A 21,821-nucleotide genomic window follows, 5' to 3' on the forward strand; every position below is an offset into this window, starting at 1 on the left:
TACCTATTTTAGTATATCATCTATTTTTTTTACCCCTTCTCTCATTACAAGCAAGAAAATTGCTCCAGCATGTTAGCTTGGTGTTACACACCACTCGGCTCCATACTGGAGTGTCCACAAAGACCTCCTCCCTCTAGGGAGGAAGGGGGATTGCTCATTGACCAGCAGCATCCCATATCCAACTCTATCTCACCTGTAGGTATTGGAGTTGCTTTCTCATTCTGACTCACCACCCATTAAGAGATTTCAAATTTCAGCCTTGTTTCCAAAGGAGCCAATTGGCAGTTACCTGTTGGGCCTTGCCACCAACTGAATGGGTGCAATGGTCAAAGACGGGTGGAAAAAAAGAACAAGGATACACCTTTTCTATCTTCTTTCAAGCCATACAACCTACACATTTCTGGGAGGTGTAGTCAGAAGGGGCTGTGGTGCTGAAGCAGTCATTATTTCCCCAAATTTCACTCCAATGAGAATCATGGGTCTTGGCATTCTACAAGTGAGCCCATTATGAGCTGTCTTGGTACAGTGGTGAGAATGCAGTATTGCAGGCTGACTCTGCCACTGCCAGAAATTGGATCCTGACCAGTCAAAGGTTGAATCAGCCTTCCATCCTTCCCAGGTTGGTAAAATGAGGACTCAGATTGTTGGGGCAATATGCTGACTCTGTAAACCACTTACAGAGTGCTGTATAACATTATGAAGTGGTATATAAGTCTAAGTACTATGCCAATTGCTTTTGAGTTTCTTTTGTTAATAGTTTCTTTTTCTATTTCACCCAGTAGAGGGTTACAAACAAAGAGACAAGAGCGTTTTAGTAGCATCAATATATCATGTACATAATACTCTATTAGAGACTGCTATTTATATTAGAATGGATTTCCAACATGCCTATGATGTGTAGCTTTGTTTTTCCAGTGTTCTCAACTCTGTAATGAGAGGAAGATGTATTCAGGACACAATTACATTCAAGACAAGTAAGACAGTTGAGAATAAGAACACATACCTCATCCTAATATGCAGAGCATATGTAAGTGCTAGGAATGGAGACAAGTAAAGGAACATCATTTTGATTTCATGACCCAAAACTGTGACTTGCTTACTTAAGTAAGTACTGGAGTTTATATCATAACATTGCACATTTGTCATTGTTTTACTATAATTTTGTCTGGCTGTGCATATATGTAATAGGATGCAAGGTCTTACAAAGATGGAATAAAGGTTACATGATCCCTAAATAAATGGATCACTTATGTGACTACTCATCCTACTCTGCTCACATCAAATCAGTGTTCTTTAACTGCAAAACTGGAGGATATTGGCTATAACCTGGATTTTCATATGATATGTACTATTATGAGTAGTGAAAATATTTAAGACTAACCTTTAATATTTTAAACTGCTTCTTAATTGTCAGATGCTAAATGCAAGTAGGGGTTAGAGCAGTATCACTGTTTTCTACTACCACCAGCTGAGAAACAATTTGTGGTTAAACATGAAGTCTAACAAGCTTTATATTTCAACAGTCATTTAGCCATGATAATAAAATATCTTATTTCAATGTTTGATCCAATCTAAAGTGATTTTAGTCTGTAAGGATATTCAGTTTATATATGTTCACTGATGTATCTTCACAAATGGTTCTGATACAATGATAGTTGGCAGCTTTTTCCATTAGAACATTAGATGTGGTGGCTATTTTGAAAGATACATATTTGGGATAGTAGTATAATTTGAAAGCCTTCACAAATTCTAGGTGTCTACAGATGACCTGAATATTTCCTGCTGAGCAATAGTTCTGCTAGGCTTCTTGACAAAATTCTGAGGGTTTTTTTTTAACAGCATTCTGTGTCCATGACATGTTTTTGACAATCACAATTGAACAAATGATGGTGTAAGAGTCTGTGAAAATAGAGCTTGACATACAGATTGAAGGTACTTTTCTGGCAGGTAGCAAATTCTATTTTAGATGTGAAAATTGAATCAATTTACCATAATATTCACTATAGAAAATACCCTTTGAAGTTCTGTGTTTGAATAATGGAGGTTATGCCATTTATTTTCCCACACTGCTTCCTGCAGTTACAAATATTTATTTGCATTTAGGCAATCTAGATTGTGTGGAGATTCACTAAGGAGAATCTAGATAATTTTGAAAAAGGGGGGGGGGACTGTCTAATTCCAAATGTGCAGACTTAGACATGGTGCCAGTCTATTCAGGGAACTACCATCAGGTGCAAGCAACCAGAACTACTTATGGATAGACCCAAGTAACTATTTTATTGTTGATCACCTCTGTTACAAGAATCTCACCAGACTTTCTGCCTTCCCTTGAGAAACTTAAGGGTTTGACCTCAGATGGTTCCTCTCCCCAAAATATTGTAACTTCAAATGTCTCTTTACTCTCCCCAGAAGGCCCCCCTCCCCTTCAGCCAGAGATTTCACCATATCTACAGTGCCAGTATCAGAATAGGCTACTTACAATGCCCTTGGGTTAAACCATTTCACAGGTGTCTTCAAATAGGAAAGCATAAAATAAGGTGGATTTCCTTCTGCCTTAAATTTGAATTATGTGTAAGAGTCATATCAATTCATCTATAGAACCTGTCTGTGTCATTTTATCATATTTGAAATATGTAATGGAATTTACTTCTTTATGTAATAAAATTGGATGCTATCTAATCTGTTCAGACATAAGTGTCTGAACAGATTAACTTGCAAAATATTGGGACCAATGACTCCCATGTAAAAGAAATCTGGGGAAATTGTGGCTGCTTCATTGCCAGCGCACCTTCTGACTATACTTCCCAGAAACGCATATGTTGTAAGGTGTAAGGCAATAGGGGAGGGGCATATCCCCACTTTCTTTCTCATCCTGTCTGGTCTCTGCACACAATAGCTGATGGAAAAGCTCAATGCAAGTAGTGATTGACTACTTTGGAACCAAGGCTGCAGTTTGAAATATCTTAACAGCAGTGGGCTATGAGGGGAGGATGAGGAGCAATTTGAATATTTACTGGTGAGGTAGGACTAATTGAGTTTGTCGAAGATCAACAAGCAAGCTCTCTTCCTTTCTGGAGGAGGGAAGCAGTCCTTGGGAACATGCCAAGATGGAGAATATGGGTGGTCTCCCATGTGATCATTTGCTCCCTCTGTTCCACCTTCAAAATGGCCTATACATGAAGATGGAATTTGGTAATTTTGGATTGCTGAAAAAAAGTAGGATCAAGGATGATTCAAATCACCAAAGGGGATTTGGCTATGTAAGAGAGAGAATGAAATAATGTTTGTCTAACAATAGTAATAACATTTAGGTCAGACATATCAAACTCGCAACATCACATGACATCGTGCAACGTATCGGAGCCTTTCTGCCATTGCCGGCAATGGGGTGGGCGTGGCTTCCAGATGATGCATCTGGCCTGCGGGCCAGCAGTTTGACACCCCTGATTTAGGCTTACATAACTCATAGTGTTTTACAGTATTCTGTAGATGGTTTACAATGCCGAAGCATTATTTGCATATTGCCCCCAATAATCAGGGTCCTCATTTTACCAACCTCAGAAGAATGGAAAGCTGAGTCAACCTTGAGCCCTGTCAGGATCAAACTCCAGGCTACCCAACAGAGATCTTAAAGCAGAGTTTTAAATTAAGTCTTTGACTAACACTTTAGAGAAGTTATTAATAGCTACATTACACACCAACCTAGAGCTTAGGTTATGCACCATCTCATATTAGAATGTTAAACAATGTTACTGCAACCAGGCAGGCACTGGCATCTCAGAGAGATAAATGGGAAACAAGTCATGCACGCAGTGTCCTAGATCGTGGTTTAAGCCCTGTCTGTTTTCTAGGTATGTTGTAACATCACAAACATGCCAAAAGGCATGAGGTTGCAGCACAATACTTTCATGTTGCTCTTATTATTCTGATGAAAGTAGGGAAACTTTGGAGATGCTGCTGAAGCAGAGAAAAAGTTTATCTCAAAATTATAGCATAATTAGGCCACAAAGTCACCTATTTTCTTTGGAGCAAAGGCAGAATACAGAAGAGAGGGAGGAAGGGGGACCTGAAGCTGTATTTGTATGCCAAATTCCCCTTGCATAATCATTTGACTAATAATTACAGAAACTAGTGTCTCTTTGTTTTTAATATGCTATGCATTAAAAAAAACACCAGACCCTGTTCACAAGAGACTTCTTGCCTGCTGCATCTTACTTAATCAATCTTGAGATTTTAGAGCACGGCAGACATGGACAGCCTGATAAGAATGGAATGTCATTATGGCAAGTCACTATGTTTCCATTCTTTTCTCCTGCGTTTATTGAGTAATTTCTAAAAACAGTGTCTCCAAGATCATTTTGAAGACTATTTGGTAAGCCAGATTTAAAGATAAAAATTAAAAAAACAAGGGTAGAAAAATAAATATCAAAGGCAATAATTTTCTTGGTGTAGAGACTGTTTTTCCCATTAGGAAATAAAAATGGATTTTTTTTTCTGGAATAAAAGTAAAGCTTTTAAAGCAAAGTTTCTTGTCTCAGAATCAAGGGCACTGATTCTGTGTTGTAATCCAAGTTATAAAACTAAATAAAGTAGTTCCTATATATAACAAGTCTGCTAGGCATTTCCACACCAAAAGAACCTGAAAACACTGTGCCCTCCTTGCTCATAAATTGCTGCTTGACAACTTCTGTTGACCTTAAGGTCACAGAGACCCTTAATTAAGTATCTTGTTTCCTTTGGGCTTGAATTTCCTCTTTAGGTCAGCTTTTCTATTTCTCCTGTTCCTTTCTCAACTTCGGAGATGGTTATTAATAATCAGTCTAGGACAGGGGTCAGCAACCTGAAACAATGAAAGAGCCACTCGGAACCGGTTCCCTCACAAAAGAAAAAACTGGGAGCCGCAAAAAATGTGTGCGCATGCACGAACATGCACGCATGTGCAGAACAGGGTTTGACTGAAGAGTGGAGCCAAGGCGAGATATGCACCTACCCTGCATATTTGAATTGATTGGTTGAACTTTTTTAGTCTCACTTTGGGTTTTTTTTTGGACTACACATAGCAGAGGACTGGGAGCCACAGGAGATGGCTGAAAGAGCCGCATGCAGCTCCGGAGCCACGGGTTGCAGACCTGTGGTCTAGGACAACCTTGAATATTAACATAGCATTGCCCACTATTTGGTAAAAATAGCACAATCTGAAGAAGGGGAAACAGAAGCTGAAAAAGAACTGTGTTTTTTTTATAAATGAATCTTTATTTACATTTTGTGTTAAAAACACACCATACACCAACAAAGACAAAAAAAACATTTACAATATACAAAAAACGAAGAAATCAAAAAATTGAAAACCATTTCAAAAATTTCACATTATATCTACTTCTAAACTAACAATTATATTCCACTCATTATAACCATTCAACTCCAAAGCTTATTCATTAACAAAGACTACATCACTTCATTTTTGACCAAGCTCCAAGCCACCCTCATTTCTTTAATCTTTTATCCATCCAAATATACCATTTATTCCATGATAGAAATGCTGGTGTCTCTTCTTTACCCTTCAACTTCTTGGTCAATGTGTCTGCTTCTGCACAATCAAGTATTCTCCTAATTATAACTTCATCCGGCGGGGTATGATTTGCCTTCCAAAATTGAGCATACCCCATCGTTGCCGCCGTTAAGATACATAAAACCAAATACCATATTTCCTTCTTAATATTTCTTGGAAATGAAAAAGAACTGTTAAGTGCAGAACTCCTGGGGGTGGAATAAAAATGTGAAATTTGAGTGGAAATCAAGTTAGATTAGAATCAAAGTATCATCAACACCCACTCATGTAAAAAGTAAAAATGTAAAAGCACTATGATTTTATAAAACTCAGTAATAGCAACGGTAAGTTATACCTCAAGAAGAGGGATGGTAAAGTGGAATATACACCTATTGAGACCTTGCCTTAAGGATCATAGGAAAATCAGCATTCACATAGTATAGGCAAGTAAGAAAAAATTCAAGACTCAGAAAACGCTAAGTTTTCTTCATTCACACTATTAAAATACCTTACTGATTATTAAAGGTCGGTGTTGTAACAGAAATCATGATTGCATAAAATGTTTTTATTCCACTTCTCCCTTTATTTATCACTAATCATTTGGTTACTGTGTGAATCATTATAGACTTAAGGAATGGTTCTGCTTTAGCAATTCCAAATGAGAAAAAAAATGTCTTCCTCCTTCTCAGTCAATATAATTGTAATACAGGTGAAACTCAAAAAATTAGAATATCGTGCAAAAGTTCATTTATTTCAGTAATGCAACTTAAAAGGGGAAACTAATATATGAGATAGACTCATTACATGCAAAGCAGGATAATTCAAGCCGTGATTTGTCATAATTGTGATGATTATGGCTTACAGCTCATGAAACCCCAAATCCACAATCTCAGAAAATTAGAATATTGTGAAAAGGTGGAATATTCTAGGCTCAAAGTGTCCCACTCTAATCAGCTAATTAAGCCATAACACCTGCAAAGGGTTCCTGAGCCTTTAAATGGTCTCTCAGTCTGGTTCAGTAGGAATCACAATCATGGGGAAGACTGCTGACCTGACAGTTGTGCAGAAAACCATCATTGACACCCTCCATAAGGAGTGAAAGCCTCAAAAGGTAATTGCAAAAGAAGTTGGATGTTCCCAAAGTGCTGTATCAAAGCATATTAATAGAAAGTTATCTGGAAGGGAAAAGTGTAGAAGAAAAAGGTGCACAAGCAGCAGGAATGACCGCAGCCTGGAGAGGATTGTCAGGAAAAGGTCATTCAAAAGTGTTGGGGACTTTCACAAGGAATGGACTGAGGCTGGAGTCAGTGCATCAAGAGCCACCACACACAGACGGATCCTGGACATGGGCTTTAAATGTCATATTCCTCTTGTCAAGCCACTCCTGAACAACAAACAACGTCAGAAGCATCTTACCTGGGCTAAAGAAAAACAGACCTGGTCTGTTGCTCAGTGGTCCAAAGTCCTCTTTTCTGATGAGAGCAACTTTTGCATCTCATTTGGAAACCAAGGACCCAGAGTCTGGAGGAAGAATGGAGAGGCACACACTGCAAGATGCTTGAAGTCCAGTGTGAAGTTTCCACAGTCTGTGTTGATTTGGGGAGCCATGCTACCAGGAGATTTTGGAGCACTACATGCTTCCTTCCACAGATGAGCTTTATGGGGATGCTGACTTCATTTTCCAGCAGGACCTGGCACCTGCCCACACTGCCAAAAGCACCAAAACCTGGTTCAATGACTGTGGGATTACTGTGCTTGATTGGCCAGCAAACTTGCCTGACCTGAACCCCATAGAGAATCTATGGGGCATTGCCAAGAGAAAGATGAGAGACATGAGACCGAACAATGCAGAAGATGTTGTGGCCCTGACCCCCGAGCCTGTCCTACCTGAGGAAGAGGACTCTGAGAATGATGGGGAGGAACTGGCAAGGCCTCCCTCTCCAGGACCCTCCCCTCTGGCAAGGCCTCCTTCTTCAGGGCCCTCCTCTCTGGCAAGGCCTCCATCTCCATCTGAAGGCTGACAGGAGCAGCCTGGGAGTAGCCAGGCTGGGAGCTAGGCTGGGATGGAGCTTGAGCAGCTGCAGCAGATACAGTATAGCGAAGATGACTCATGGCTAGACCCCCGCAGGGCCAAGCGTTTACAGTAGTGTAGGAAGAGTAGGAGGGCCAGGGACTAGCTGAGTCATTGATCCACACCCTACTAGGTACAAAAGGGGGTGTGGCTGCTCTCAGAACTTTGTGACGAACAATAGTTTAAACAACTTCTGGTCACATCTTCGGAACTCTGCTTCTTTTTTGAAACCCTGATCTGAATTCTTGGCAACACTTCTGTACATCTGCTTCTGAACTGTTTGTTTGGACGTTATCTCATTCCAGCCAACGCTTGTGGTAGGGAGCCTATTTTGCTGCCAAGGCCTTATCTGAAGGCAATTAACTACAGCCTGTAGAATTAACTCTTGTTAGTCATGTCTGCTTGTCTGTTTGTTTGTACTCCAGAGGGGGGAACAGAACAGAAGAGCTGAAGGTCGCTATTGAAGCATCCTGGTCTTCCATAACACCTCAGCAGTGCCACAGGCTGATAGCTTCCATGCCACGCCGCATTGAGGCAGTAATTGCTGCAAAAGGGGCCCAAACCAAGTACTGAGTACATACGCATGCTTATACTTTTCAGAGGTCCGATATTGTTCTATGTACACTCCTTGTTTTATTGATTGCATGTAATATTCTAATTTTCTGAGATTGTGGATTTGGGGTTTTCATGAGCTGTAAGTCATAATCATCACAATTATGACAAATCATGGCTTGAACTATCTTGCTTTGCATGTAATGAGTCTATCTCATATATTAGTTTCCCCTTTTAAGTTGCATTACTGAAATAAATGAACTTTTGCACGATATTCTAATTTTTCGAGTTTCACCTGTATGTCTTGACATCCAAATAAATACTTAGATCAATGTGAAAGATTTGGTGGACATCAAGGAGAGTATATCATATATCATTTGGGTAAATTATCACTAAGGCATTTAACTAGAGCAAAGTAAAAAAATAGAGTTCTTTTTTAAAAATAGAGACTGCAATAATTATTTTCTGAATAGGAAGAATTTTTTTGTTTTATTCATCAGTTTTACAATGTTTGTTGTTACTTCAATTTTCTTTTTTTTTTTTTGTTTCCATTCTATCACCTTGTAGCCCAAAGAAATTGATTATGCAGCACAGTGGTAATATTCTTTTTGAAATATATCTAATTAAGGTAGTTCAAAAGGAGAAAGAAGCAACGACTAGAAAAGAAACTACTTCAGAATATGGCAGGTGGGAAAAACAATGATCTCATGTGGGGGGGTGTCAGAAAATGGTTTTAATTAAAATTGTTCAGCCCATTATAATCTTACATTTTGTCTTGAAAATTGTGATGCATTGATATGGCAATTTGACCCCGTATTCAATTCACATAACTTTTTAAATACTGTATATGCTTTCAATTCCATTCTATAACTAGCTTTTATAGACATGATTTTGATCTTTTTTCTACTAGTGGAAAACCTCTTGTTAACTTCTGCAGCATTTGCCCAAGGCTTATCTTGCCAACTCTGTTTGTGAGATTCAGTCACTCAGGGCCTATTAGGATGAATGAAAGATCCAAGAAGAAAAGCTTTTTGAGCAGAACAAAAATTAAAAGGAATGCAAACAAGCAACTTATAATTTGTACAAAGGGGACAAGGTTCTATGCCACATAATGCTTCTTACAAACTGATTTTATTTTGATGAAAATTGAGCAATCAACCGGTCTTCTCACCATCAGCAGTTTTTGAAGCTGTGAGTAAAAGGATCTAATGTCCCACAAGGGGGTGAAACATACCTGCAATTTTGCATCTTCTTTCATTGTAGGCATAAACCTGGAGCAGAAATGGAAGCAAAGTTCCTACTGTATGTTTAAAAATTCAGCGAATAGAACTGCTCCTGAATTCGGAAAATAACAGAAAAAACAGAAAAAAATAGAGACCATTGGAAATATCTTTGCAATACTCTAATAATTCAGGGTAATGTAGGATCATTATAAAGAATATATTTTCCACACTCTTATTTTGATGCTTTGAAGAAGCTGACTAGTGAAAATGAAGATGTAGTCTCTATTTTCTACCTGGGGCTTCGTGGCTTAGTCCTTTTGTCATTGGACATTCATAACACTGCCTTCAGGAGCTGACAACTTAAACCAAAGGAAATGGAATAGGGAAAAAAAGAACATCCTGGGACTGAGATAACTTGCATTCTTCTTGGAGAGTATAAAGAAAGAATCAATACTGCAGTGAGGATAATAAAAACATCTGAGACAGCAAGAAATTGCCTGGCTTTAATACGTTATTGAAAGTCTTGTTAAAAACTTTTTTTTTCTGCAGTAAACCTCATAAAAGTTCTCCATTGTCCACCGAGTTCTCAGGTTTGTTTGGGGAAATGTCTTGTTTTACAATTGTAATCCAGTAAAATGTAATTTGGTTTAAACACCTTGTTTTAAATGTATTTTGGACCATTGCTGTAGAAGTCAGAGGGGATCAGCTATCTGGAAATGAAAAGAAAGATTCACATGAATCCTGAATAATAAATTGAAATGGCTACTGTAACTGTACAAAGCAAAGTGGGAGGAAAAAAAACTACCAGGTAAATCTGACTAAACTTGAAAGATTGATAAATTAACCAGGACCTCATAAGACTTCAAAAAGCAAATAAGGTTTCTGCAAAAAATGACTGCATAATTATCCATTGCTCCCTACTTTGACGGTCAGACTATAGGATATCAGGCACCTGTTTCCTCCTTCCCCTCTCATCAACCACTGAGCTTGTGATCTTCCACAATTTAATAGATAATATATAGTTGTATCCTTCCTACCTACAGTACATCCTACAATAATCTAAAATAATTCTCTTTAAACAAAAACATCCTCCTTATTGTATTTGTGCATTCAGTACAATGTATCCCCACTGTAAAAGTGGTATTTAAGATGGTACTTATTTCTTAAACAAAGTGACAATGAAGCCCCTCTTTTATTTGGACCAGGAACTTTAGAGACTTTTAGAGGTTCTTAGGAAAAATGGATATATTTTAGCCTCCATTTGACCAAATAGGAATCAGTCATCCTGGCACTGAATGGATAAGATATACCAAGTGAAAGACTTTATTGATCGTCCTCTACTGATCGGTATAGCTTTGAATATCATTTTAATACCTTTTATTTTGGTCCTTATTTTTGGCCCTTGTTTGGTGAAATGTCTCACTTTACAACTGTAAAATGTAAACTTTTACAGCTTCTCATTCAAACTTTTGAGTTTTATTCACTCAAAAAAATGATTTATCCAAGCTGTAGAATCTTATTTATCAGGTTCAGCATAATGGTGATTATGGAATTTTTGTTGAGCTAATGTCATACATTTTTTTTCTTGAGATCCATTACTATAGGACAAGTTGAAAATAATTGAATAAATATATAAATAGAAAAGGTGCAATATAGATGTCTCAGATAGCTTATTTGCTTTACAGGGACCAACGGTTCATCAAAAATGTTGAAAGAAAGTTCAAGTTTCAAGCATTTAGATCCTAAAAAGCTCGCAAGTATGTATCCGAATTATCAGCCCAAATGCTGGAGGTGTGGTGGCGAAGATGCAACATATTTTCACATATGGTGGACTTGTAAAAAGGTCAAGGCTTTTTGGATAAAAATTTGGTGGAATATGCAGAAGATTTTCAAGCAAAGGATAAAGTTTTGTCCGCAACTCTTTTTGTTGGGTATAATTACAGATGCTACGGTTGTGGACACTAAGCTGATGTTGAATTTAATTACAGCAGCAAGACTTTTAATAGGTCAATATTGGAAGAAGGAAGAATTGCCGACTATAGAAGAATGGACTTTAAAGGTTTCTGACCTGGCAGAGATGGCAAAGATCTCGGCTTATTTGAAAGATCATTCGCAAGAACGTTATATTATGGAGTGGAAAAAATGGATTGAATATATCCAGAACAAATATGGGACTAAAAAGTTTCATCTAGCATTTGAATAAGTCTTCCTTTCTATTTTCTTTTCTTTTCTTTTCTTTTCTATATGAAATATTAGTATTGCTTGTAGTTATCTTATTTGAGCTAGAGAGTGATAGATTTAAGAATTTATTGTTGGTAGCATATGGATGCTTATGATTGTTCTTTGTTTTTATACCCTGTACTTAGCTCTGGGAAGTTGGGGGGGGAGGGGGGAAAGGGGGGGAGGGGTAGGGAGGGATAGGTAGGGGAGGGGGAGGGGGGATTGCTAAAGATAAAATGTATTTTAAAACTTTTCAATAAAAAAAAAGTTGAAAGAAAGTTGACAACAGGTCTGTGCATTCACAAATGTTTGTCTTCAAAATTGTGGCTGATTATTACAGTATATTATTGTAAATCTATTATGTGAGTAGAATTCAGTAGAGAATGAAATGGCAAGAAGTTTCTTTAGTCACATAATGCTATATTTAAGCTGTCTGACATTTTTTTTTAAAAAAAAACCTGCTTCGCTGGATCAGTCTTGTCCTGTCTTGTTCTGTTTTGTTACCAGAACAAGTTCAGAAGCACCATAAAATAGAGATTCCCTATTGGGTAATCAAAAACACATTAAGCCTGATAATAGAGACTATATTGTTTATCACAGATAATACTTATTGATTGAACTATTTTCACGATTTTTCCTAGATGGAAACATAGGAGAAAATGTCTAGAAATTGTTTGGTTATGATTTTTGCAATTCTTGTTCCCACCATCTTGCTGATTGCCCTCTTTTATGTCCAGAATTGTTATAAATCACTTATAGGTAATTATCATAATTGGTCTAATACAGATAAAAAGCCAAAAGAAAGAGCCTAGAAAGACTGAGAATAAATCTAGCCAGAAGAGACAATTACAAAGGGGTGATCAGCTCTCCTACATGCATATTGTTCTTAATTTTTGTATTTTGGATTTTTAATTCCCTGTAAACCGCCCTGAGTCCTCAGGGAATAGGGCGGTATATAAATATAACTAAATAAATAAATAAATATTGACACACTCACAAGACAATTTAGAAAAATTCTCTATGGAAAGCAAAACTGATGGGATTCAAAAGTCACAGAACAAGGTATCTGCCGAACAAGGTATCACCTCAGCTTCTACCAAGTTAGTCTTCTGATTTGTTCATGTCTGAATTTCAGATGCTTACTCCATTCTTGTTCAAGCCACCTCCTTCTTTTCCTCATGTCTCCATTCAATCAGTCTCATTTCTCCCCATTAACATGGACTTGAAACAATTATTGGATTCCATAAATACATCATTTCCATCTATATCCCCTTTAGAAGATGTGGTTGATGTTTCATGGTGATTCACTGGGATGCCCATTGACATTAAAGAGATATCAAATCTTCCTTACTAGACACAAATGTATAGTTGATACATAAAATCAAATTTTGTTCCTGTGTATACAAGAAATAGATGGATGTGGATATTAGCAATATCACCTCCTTGGGTGTCATATGTTTAGTACAAACCACATTATTCTAATACTATGTCTTTTAGATCTAAAGGTGTTTTTTTTCTTTCTAGCAGTCATAAACTATAAGTTTATAAACTGTATTTTTAAAAGCCCAGTCAATACCATAATCCATCAATTGGTAGGACTAAATAGAAACACTTGATCACTCTTTGTTCTGTGATTTGCTGCATGGTAGAGTTACTAAGAATTATAAAGGGAAGGAGGCTAAATTTATTAAGCAAATACCCATAAACATGATTAAAGATGTCACTTTATTCTTACTATTGGCTTTCCATTTTTTCCCTCTTGTTTGCAACAGTAGTAATAAAAACAGATGAGGCAATGCAATGACAACCTCAAATTATTATTAAAGGGTATTTATCTAGTAATAAAAACCTTTTAATAGTCTACCAATCTCAATAAGCTCATCAACAAAATGACTAAGAAGTAGGACAAGTCTTTGTTAAGGTTTTAATGAGGAGGAAAAACAAGATTTCAGCTTCTACTCCAATAATTATACTTTGCCTTCATAAGGTGAATTTGTGACTGAAAAGCTCATCTAGGTATTATTTGAATTTTAGAATCACTATTTGAGCTCTAGCTCTATTTGTGCTTTTGCATTTTTCCCCACTAAAGTGGATTTCCATTAAATAAGTTTTTACCCATTTAATAAAAAACCTTTTCATAAATGTCACTGGATTATTACTTACTTTTACTCCATAAAGAGGCAAGTATTAGCTTTAATACTATATTAAGGTTCATGATTGAACAATATAAGTCATTTGTTTTTGCTTTAGCTAGTATTACACTTTACAAAACAAAAAATATATGGAATGGGTGGATGGAAGGAAAGAGAGAGGGGGGAAAGATGAATATATAACTAGATTTTGTTTTATTAAGTCAAAAAAAAGTTTGAGCATTTTTAAAATTATTTATTTATTTCTAACACATTATTAAGGTTGACTCAGCCTTCCAGCTTCCTGAGGTTGGTAAAATAAGGACCCAGACTGTTGGGGGCAATATCCTGACTCTGTAAACCACAGAGGGCTGTAAAGCACTGTGAGGCAGTGTGTAAGTCTAAGGGCTATTGCTATTAAAAAAAATATCTAAACAATGGATTGAATAAAATAAAATGAAATGAAATTAAAGAGCTGGCAGAAGTTATCTCAGAACCATTGCACCACATCTTTCATCAATCCTGGAGCACCAGGGAAGTACCTAAGGATTGGAAAGGGGCTGATGTGGTCCCAGGAAACTACAGACCGATCAGTTTAACATCAATACCTGGGAAGATCCTAGAAAAAGATAATAAAGAACAGATCTGGGAACAACTAGAAGCAAACAAAGTTATAACTAGTAGCCAGCACAGGTTTGTTAAAAACAGATCATGCTAAACAAATCTTATTTCATTCTTTGATAAAGTGATTAAACTAGTAGACCAGCAAAATTATGTGGACGTAGTATACTTGGAGTTCAGTAAGGCATTAGATAAAGTAAACCACAACCTACTCCTTGGTAAGCTAGAAAATTGTGGAATAGATAACATCACCACCAAATGGATCTGTACCTGGCTGGTAAACCATACTAAACAAGTATTCCTCAATGGCCCTACATCCACACGGAGAGAAGTAAGCAGTGAGGTACCACAAGGTTCCATCTTAGGCCCAGTATTCTTCAATATCTTTATCAATGACTTAGATGAGGGAATTGAAGGGGAACTCATCAAATCTGCAGATGACACCAAACTGGCAATAATAGCCAATATCCCAGAAGACAAACGCAGTGTTACATAGTGAGGTCCATTACTTGGAACCAGTAACTGCTTTGTCCGTTTAAACTCCAGACTGCCTGTTTACAGAATTGTTAACTTGTGTTTTGGGCATGAATAACTGCTTTAATTCCATTGGTTGCTGCCTATTGGCGATCCGTATAAATAGACTTTAAGCAGCTGTTAGAGCTGCTTCTGTGTTAACTTAATAAACGTTCTGTTGTTTAACTGCGTTCACCTCCTCAATGCTTCACTGATCCCAATACTTAACCGTGGCGATGAGGGTGGGATGTGCTGCTAAGGAAGAAAGAGCCAAAAGTCACTAGGGGTAAGACCAGGCATCAGCACCCTGGTAGGAACCACATTCGATCTCTGCCTGCCAGCAAGCCATGCTGGAGGCAACCCCATCCTAAGGGACCCGTCCCTAGGATCAACACAGAAGCCCTTAGCAGCACAAGGCATTGAGAGGTCAGCAACAGCAACCATGGCCAAGGCCGGCAAGCTGTCGCAGTTTGACATGTTGCACCTGTTGTGATTCTGTGTCAGCCTGTGCTCCCAGCAGCTGAGTCTGAGGGATCTGAGGAGGAGGAGGAGGAAGAGGGGTTTGGAGAGCCTTTGATGTCGGAGGGAGGCTCTGCTGCATTACAGGACTCTCAGTCAGAAAGAGAGCAGGACCCCTCCAATCATGTTCTATATGAGGGCCAGCTGTGTAAGGAGGAGAATTCAGACTCTGAGGCTTCACAGATGAATCTATTTAGAGATGCTTGAAGTAGAAGGCAGTTTAGCAGAGCAGACCAGAGAAGGTCTATGAGGCAACTCAGCAAAAGGAGGAGAAGGCATTGAGAAGCCATGCCTTGGGGCTGTTAATAAAAGGGGAAGGTGTGGGTGGTGCTGGTTGCTAAAGGCAACCATTCATAGAACTCCATAGGCAATCCTGGTCTGTTTATGTTCTTGCTGAACTTCTTGTTTAAACCCTTATTTTGGTGTTTGAACCATTTATTTGCTAAGAAAAATATTCTGCTTTTTTGTTTTGAGGACTTAATTATTTTGAACTGTATATAAATAAAAGGGTTGGGTCTTTTCCAGCCTATTGATTTAAAAAGAAAAAGGGTTGTCCTTGACATGCAAACAGGGATGGTCACAGGCTGGAACAGAACAGCACCCAGAGAGGTGGAGCTTATACATTTCATGAGTCAAGAACTATTTAAGAGCTAACCAAGTTAGTGAAGATGGCTTAAAGGCTGCAACACTACTTTGCGTGTGTGGCCAGGCAACATTCGATATAGCCAAAAACCTAGTTGCTCCAGCTACACTAGAGTCAGTTGCCTATCCAGAGCTCAAGAAAAAGCTCAAGGATCATTTCGAGCTAAAGCTCTCCATCATTGCGCTCTCCATCATTGCGTGGAGATACGCATTTGAACAAAGGAAGCAGCAACCAGGAGAGTCAGCTGCCAAATTTGTGGCTGCACTATGACTAGGCTCTGCAACTTCACGGACCTAAAAGAGAGGCTCAGGTACCATTAGGTTTGTGGTTTCAGGAACAGGGACCTTCAGCAGAAGCTGTTTGCGAAGGAGAGCTTGATGTTCCAGGATGCTCTGAAAGAGGTAATGGCCGAAGAAGCTGCCAGGGGAGTCATCAAAGCCTTACGCCTCTCCCAAGAACATTCCCAATCCAGCAATGGTCTACCATGAGGACTCAGAAAGAGCTGGTGACCCAGATGTGGAAAAGGAGATTGACCAGCTGCAGAAGTTATCAGAAAGAGGGCAGCGGCCAGTTGAGAAGGCAGTTCTCTTCACTCAATGTCTGGGCTGTGGACGCTGACATAGGCACTTGGAGTGCAGGTTCTGCACGGCAGTGTGCCGGGCATGTGGCAAACAAGGCCACATTACCACCATCTGTAAAGGTCACCAGAGGGACTTTTCACAAGAAGAATTCCCCAGGAAAGGTACAGGGACCCCGAGGCAGAACAGAGTTGACTATTGCTCCAGTAGAAGGAGCATCTTTGGAACAGGTGCCCATCATTCCCTTAAAGAAAAGCTTAGGCTTAAAATCAAGCTTCAAGGAATCCCCTGCCACATGGACCTGGACACAGGGTCATCCCTGTCCATAATTTCTCAAAGAAATTTTAACAACATTTGCAACTGCAGCAGCAAAAGAGTTAAACTCAAGCCATCAAATCTGTTGCTAACGGATTTCCAAAGTTCCTGCGTAGCAGTTAAAGGAGAAGCTACGCTCAAAGTACAATTCAAAGAGTTTGAGGGTCCCCTCAATGTTGTGGTAGTCGAAGTCCACTTCACAAGCCTCATTGGTTTAGACTGGTTTGATGCCCTGGGCACCCATGTGACTGGCATAAATAAGATTCAAGCAGCAGATCTGAAATATGTTTCTCAGGAGTATGCTGACGTTTTCAGCCCTAGCCTAGGCAAGTATGAGGGAGCTCCAATTGTTCTCCACCTTGATCCAAACATAATCCCAATCAGGATCAAGCCTCTCAGAGTGCCTTTTGCCCTCAAACTAAAAATCAATGCAGAGCTGGACAAGCTGGTGCAACAAGGCATGTTGCAGCCAGTAGATAGCAGCGTATGGGAAACCCCTATATTTACACCACTTAAATCCAACAGAGAGGTGTGCATATGCGTGGATTATAAGTGCACTATTAATAAAGCACTTCAACAACATGCCTATCCAGTACCTGTAGTCATCCATATCTTGGTGTCATTACCAAGAGGTCGCGGTATTTGCCAAATTGGATTTGGCATAGGTGTACAAGCAACTGCCCATGGACGAAGCCATGGCAGAAGCTCAAACTATTGTAACCCACAGGGGAGCATTCAGGGTTCGACACCTGCAATTTAGGGTCAGTGTGGCCCAAGGTCTCTTCCAAAGCATGATGGAGCACATGCTCAAAAATATTCCAGGGGTGTGCCCTTATTTTGATGGCATCCTCATAGCTGGGGAGTCAGTAGAAATATTGGCAGAATGGCTCAAAGCTGTCCTTCAGCATTTCCATGAAGCAGGGCTGAAACTGAAGAGGGACAAATGCCAGATAGGTGTAGACTCAACAGAGTTCCTCGGTTTTCACATAGATGCCACAGGCATTCACCCAGCTGAATCCAAACTCCAAGCTATTCAGCAAGCAGCCAGACCAAAGTCTAAAGGGGAGCTCCAGGCATTTTTAGGGCTACTCAATTTCTACCATGCATTCCTGCCTCATAAGGCAGCCCCGGCAGAGCCTTTGCACAGGCTTTTGGACAAAAAGACACCATGGCAGTGGACGAACATCCACGAGAAAAGTTTCGAGGCAGTCAAATCACTGTTGTCATCACACTCCGTGCTGATGCATTTTAATGAAAAGTTGCCTATCAACATTGCATGTGATGCATCCCCATACGGAATAGGGGCTATGTTGAGCCATTTAATGGCTGACGGGAGGCAAGCTCCCATAGCTTATAATTCCCAGACTCTGTCACCAGCAGAATGCAACTATGCCCAAATAGATAAAGAAGCACTGGCCATCGTGGCCGGCATCAAAATAATTTCATGATTTCATTTATGGTCATCATTTCACAGTCTTTACTGACCATAAGCCACTTCTTGGTCTGTTCACGACAGATAAACAGATGCCTCAGATCCTATCTCCATGGATGCTGAGATGGTCCATCTTTCTCACAGCTGATAGTTACAGTCTAATTCACAAACTGGGCAAAGAAATGGGCCACACTGATGCTCTCAGCAGATTGCCCTACCCACACCTGCTGCATGCATCCTGGCAATCCAGGACTTCCTCTTCACACTGGGGATGTGGCTGCTGAGACAGCCTCTGACAAAATGCTAAATTGCATTTTGAACTGGGTGCTTAGGGGGTGGCCAGAGGCAAGTCTATGAGCTGAATTTCATAGCTTCAGTAGAAGGAAAGATGAGCCATCTCCTCACAAAGGCTGCATTCTTTGGGGTAGTAGGGTCATAGTTCCCAACTCTTTGAGGACTAGGGTCTTAGAATCTCTGCATGAGGGACATACTGGGATTGTCAGGATGAAGACACTCACAAGAAGCTACCTGTGGTGGCCAGGATTGGATAAGGTTGCCCCTGTCCCTTCTATGACTTTACCAGGACCATCCAAGAACTGCGCAGAATCTTTGCCACACACAGCTTAACCGACGTAATCGTATCTGACAACAGGGCTTGACAATTTACCACTGAGGAATTTCAGTCCTTTTTGAGGGCTAACATGATCAGGCATGCCATTTCAGCCCCCTTGCACCCGGCTTCGAATGGCCAAGTGGAATGCATGGTTCGAACAACCAAAGAGTCATTAAAGAGAATCGTGACTGGAGATTGGCAGCATCGGCTGGCAGACATTTTACTCTGCCAATGCATGACACCCTGCACTTCTACAGGCAGAAGCCCAGCAGAACTCAGATGGGGACAGCGCTTGACCATCAAGCTGGACCATCTGCAACCAGACTGAGTTGCTGCAGACACTGCTCAGCCAAAGCCTCCATGGAACTTGCAAGTTGGCGACTGGGTTTGGGCACAAAACTATGGTCAAGGGGCACTGTGTGTGGTAGCTGAGGTTTGTAAGGTGTCAGGACCACTCTCTTACAAAGTGGTCCTGGAAGACGGTCGAGTGTTACGATGGCACATCGCTGGCTCATGACATCACTGGCTCATGAGAATCAAACCCAGGATCAACACGACAGCAGCCTTGCATTGGATTCTCAAAGTACTGATGAGACTCCAAGAGACATGGATGGTGTACTAGTGGAAAGCAAGTCACCTCAGAGCACAGGGACTGCACCCACTGAGCAAAACTGGCAGATGGCCCCGACTTCCAGCTCCACAGAAACTGTTCCACCAATGGACATTGGGTCAGGTCTACCTGGACAGACCAGCCAAAAAGACACGGGTCTACGCATAGCGAACGGGTTCCAGAGCTCCGGTCCATCCAGCTAGGCAAGAGAGCCAGTAAACCAGAAACCACTGGAAGTTCCAAGATGTTCAGAGTAGTCGTGGAAGCCACCAAAGTATTTTCAGGACTACATTCAATACTTGAAATTGTGAACTATCTAGGGCAGGGGTAGGCAACCTCGGCTCTTTTATGACTCATGGACTTCAACTCCCAGAATTCCTGAGTCAGCATAGAGTTGAAGTTAATGAGTCATAAAAGAGCCAAGGTTGCCCACCCCTGATCAGCCTGAAGTCAATTACTTGGAACCAGTAACTGCTGTGTCTGTTTAAACTCCAGACTGCCTGTCTACAGAATTGTTAACTTGCGTTTTGGGTGGAAATAACTGCTTTAATTTCATTGGTCACCACCTATTGGCGATCTGTATAAATAGAAGTTCAGCGGCTGTTAGAGCTGCTTCTGTGTTAACTTAATAAATGTTCTGTTCTTTATCTACGTTCACCTCCTCAATGCCTCAATGCCTCACCGATCCCAATACTTAACACTCAGGATACAAAAAGATCTTGAAAAACTTGAACAATGGACCCTATCTAATAAAATGAGTTTCAATGTGGAGAAAAGCAAAGTCTTACATCAAAGATACAAGTACGATTAGGTGAGACCTGGCTTAAAAACAGTAACTGTGAGAAGGGCATTGGAGTCCTAGTGGATGATCACTTGACTGTAAGCCAGCAGTGTGCAGCAGCAGCCAAAAAACTAATACAATCCAGGGTTGTTTAAGTAAAGGCATAGAATCAAGAAAACGTGAAGTATTAGTACTGCTTTATAAAACCTAGTGAGACCACACCTGGAATACTGCAGCCAATTTTGGTCACCATATCACAAAAAAGATGTTGAAGTCTTGAAAAAATTCAGAGAAGAGCAACTAAGATGATCAGCAGCTGTGCTTCGTATGTTTTAGTCTCCAGGCCTTTGATCAGGACTTGGGTTTGGCTAATTTAAATAAAACAAGAAATAGGGGAGACATGATAGCAGTGTTCCAGTTTATCACAAGGCAAAAGGGGCCAGGTTATTCATCAAAGTATCAGAGGACAAGACAAGAAACAATGGTTGGAAACTGATCAAAGAGAGAATCAACCTGAAATTAATGAGAAACTATCTGACAGTGAGGACAATTAACCAGTGGAACAGTTTCCTTTCAGAAATCATGGACACTTCATCACTGCAGATTTTAAAAAAGAGGCTAGACAGTCACTTGTCTGAGATGATATAGGTTCTCCTAGTTGAGCAGGGGGCTAGACTAGAAGACCTCCAAGGTCCCTTCCAGATTCTATTCTATTCTATTCTATTCTATTCTGTTCTGTTCTGTTCTGTTCTGTTCTGTTCTGTTCTGTTCTGTTCTATTCTATTCTATTCTATTCTATTCAACAGAATCAAGAAATAAAATGAAATAATTGCAATTGTAGTGCAGTTTTTATTAATAAATCTGAAAACAAATCAATACATCAGAATCAGAGAAAAATGTGAGTGAAGAGACAGGTCTTCAACAAAGGTTGTTTCATAATAGAGCACTAACGCACAATGATCCATTCAGTACACCTCTTTTTTTTTTTAGAGTGATCCTTTAACTCCGTCTTAACACCTATCCCATATTTTTTTTGTTTTATAAAGTGTAATGTTACAGTACATATTTCTTAGGGCTCTTCAAAGCTGAAGTGAAATAAGTGCTTCAATTCTCACAGGAACAAGGCAATTCTCTGCTGGACATAAAACACCTCTTCTGTTTTCAGGCTTTCATGAGAATCTAGAAATAAAAGGTTTTTTGTGTATGCTGTTTTAACATTTGCATTCATTTCGATGAATGAACTCCTTAAAATGGTTTCAGCTTTTTTCAGGTGCTTCAGGTGTTTGCCCCACAGCCTGATAAAAAGGATACCATTTTAATAAATGGCAGATAGGTTTGGTGCTTGCACTATTATAAAATCCAAAGCAATATTTTCTAGGGGGTTAGACTAGATGGCCTCCAAGGTCCCTTCCAACTTTATTATTGTTATTATTATTATTATTATTATTATTAT

This window comes from Vipera ursinii (assembly GCF_947247035.1).
Source record: "Vipera ursinii genome assembly, chromosome: 1".
Taxonomy (NCBI): domain Eukaryota; kingdom Metazoa; phylum Chordata; class Lepidosauria; order Squamata; family Viperidae; genus Vipera; species Vipera ursinii.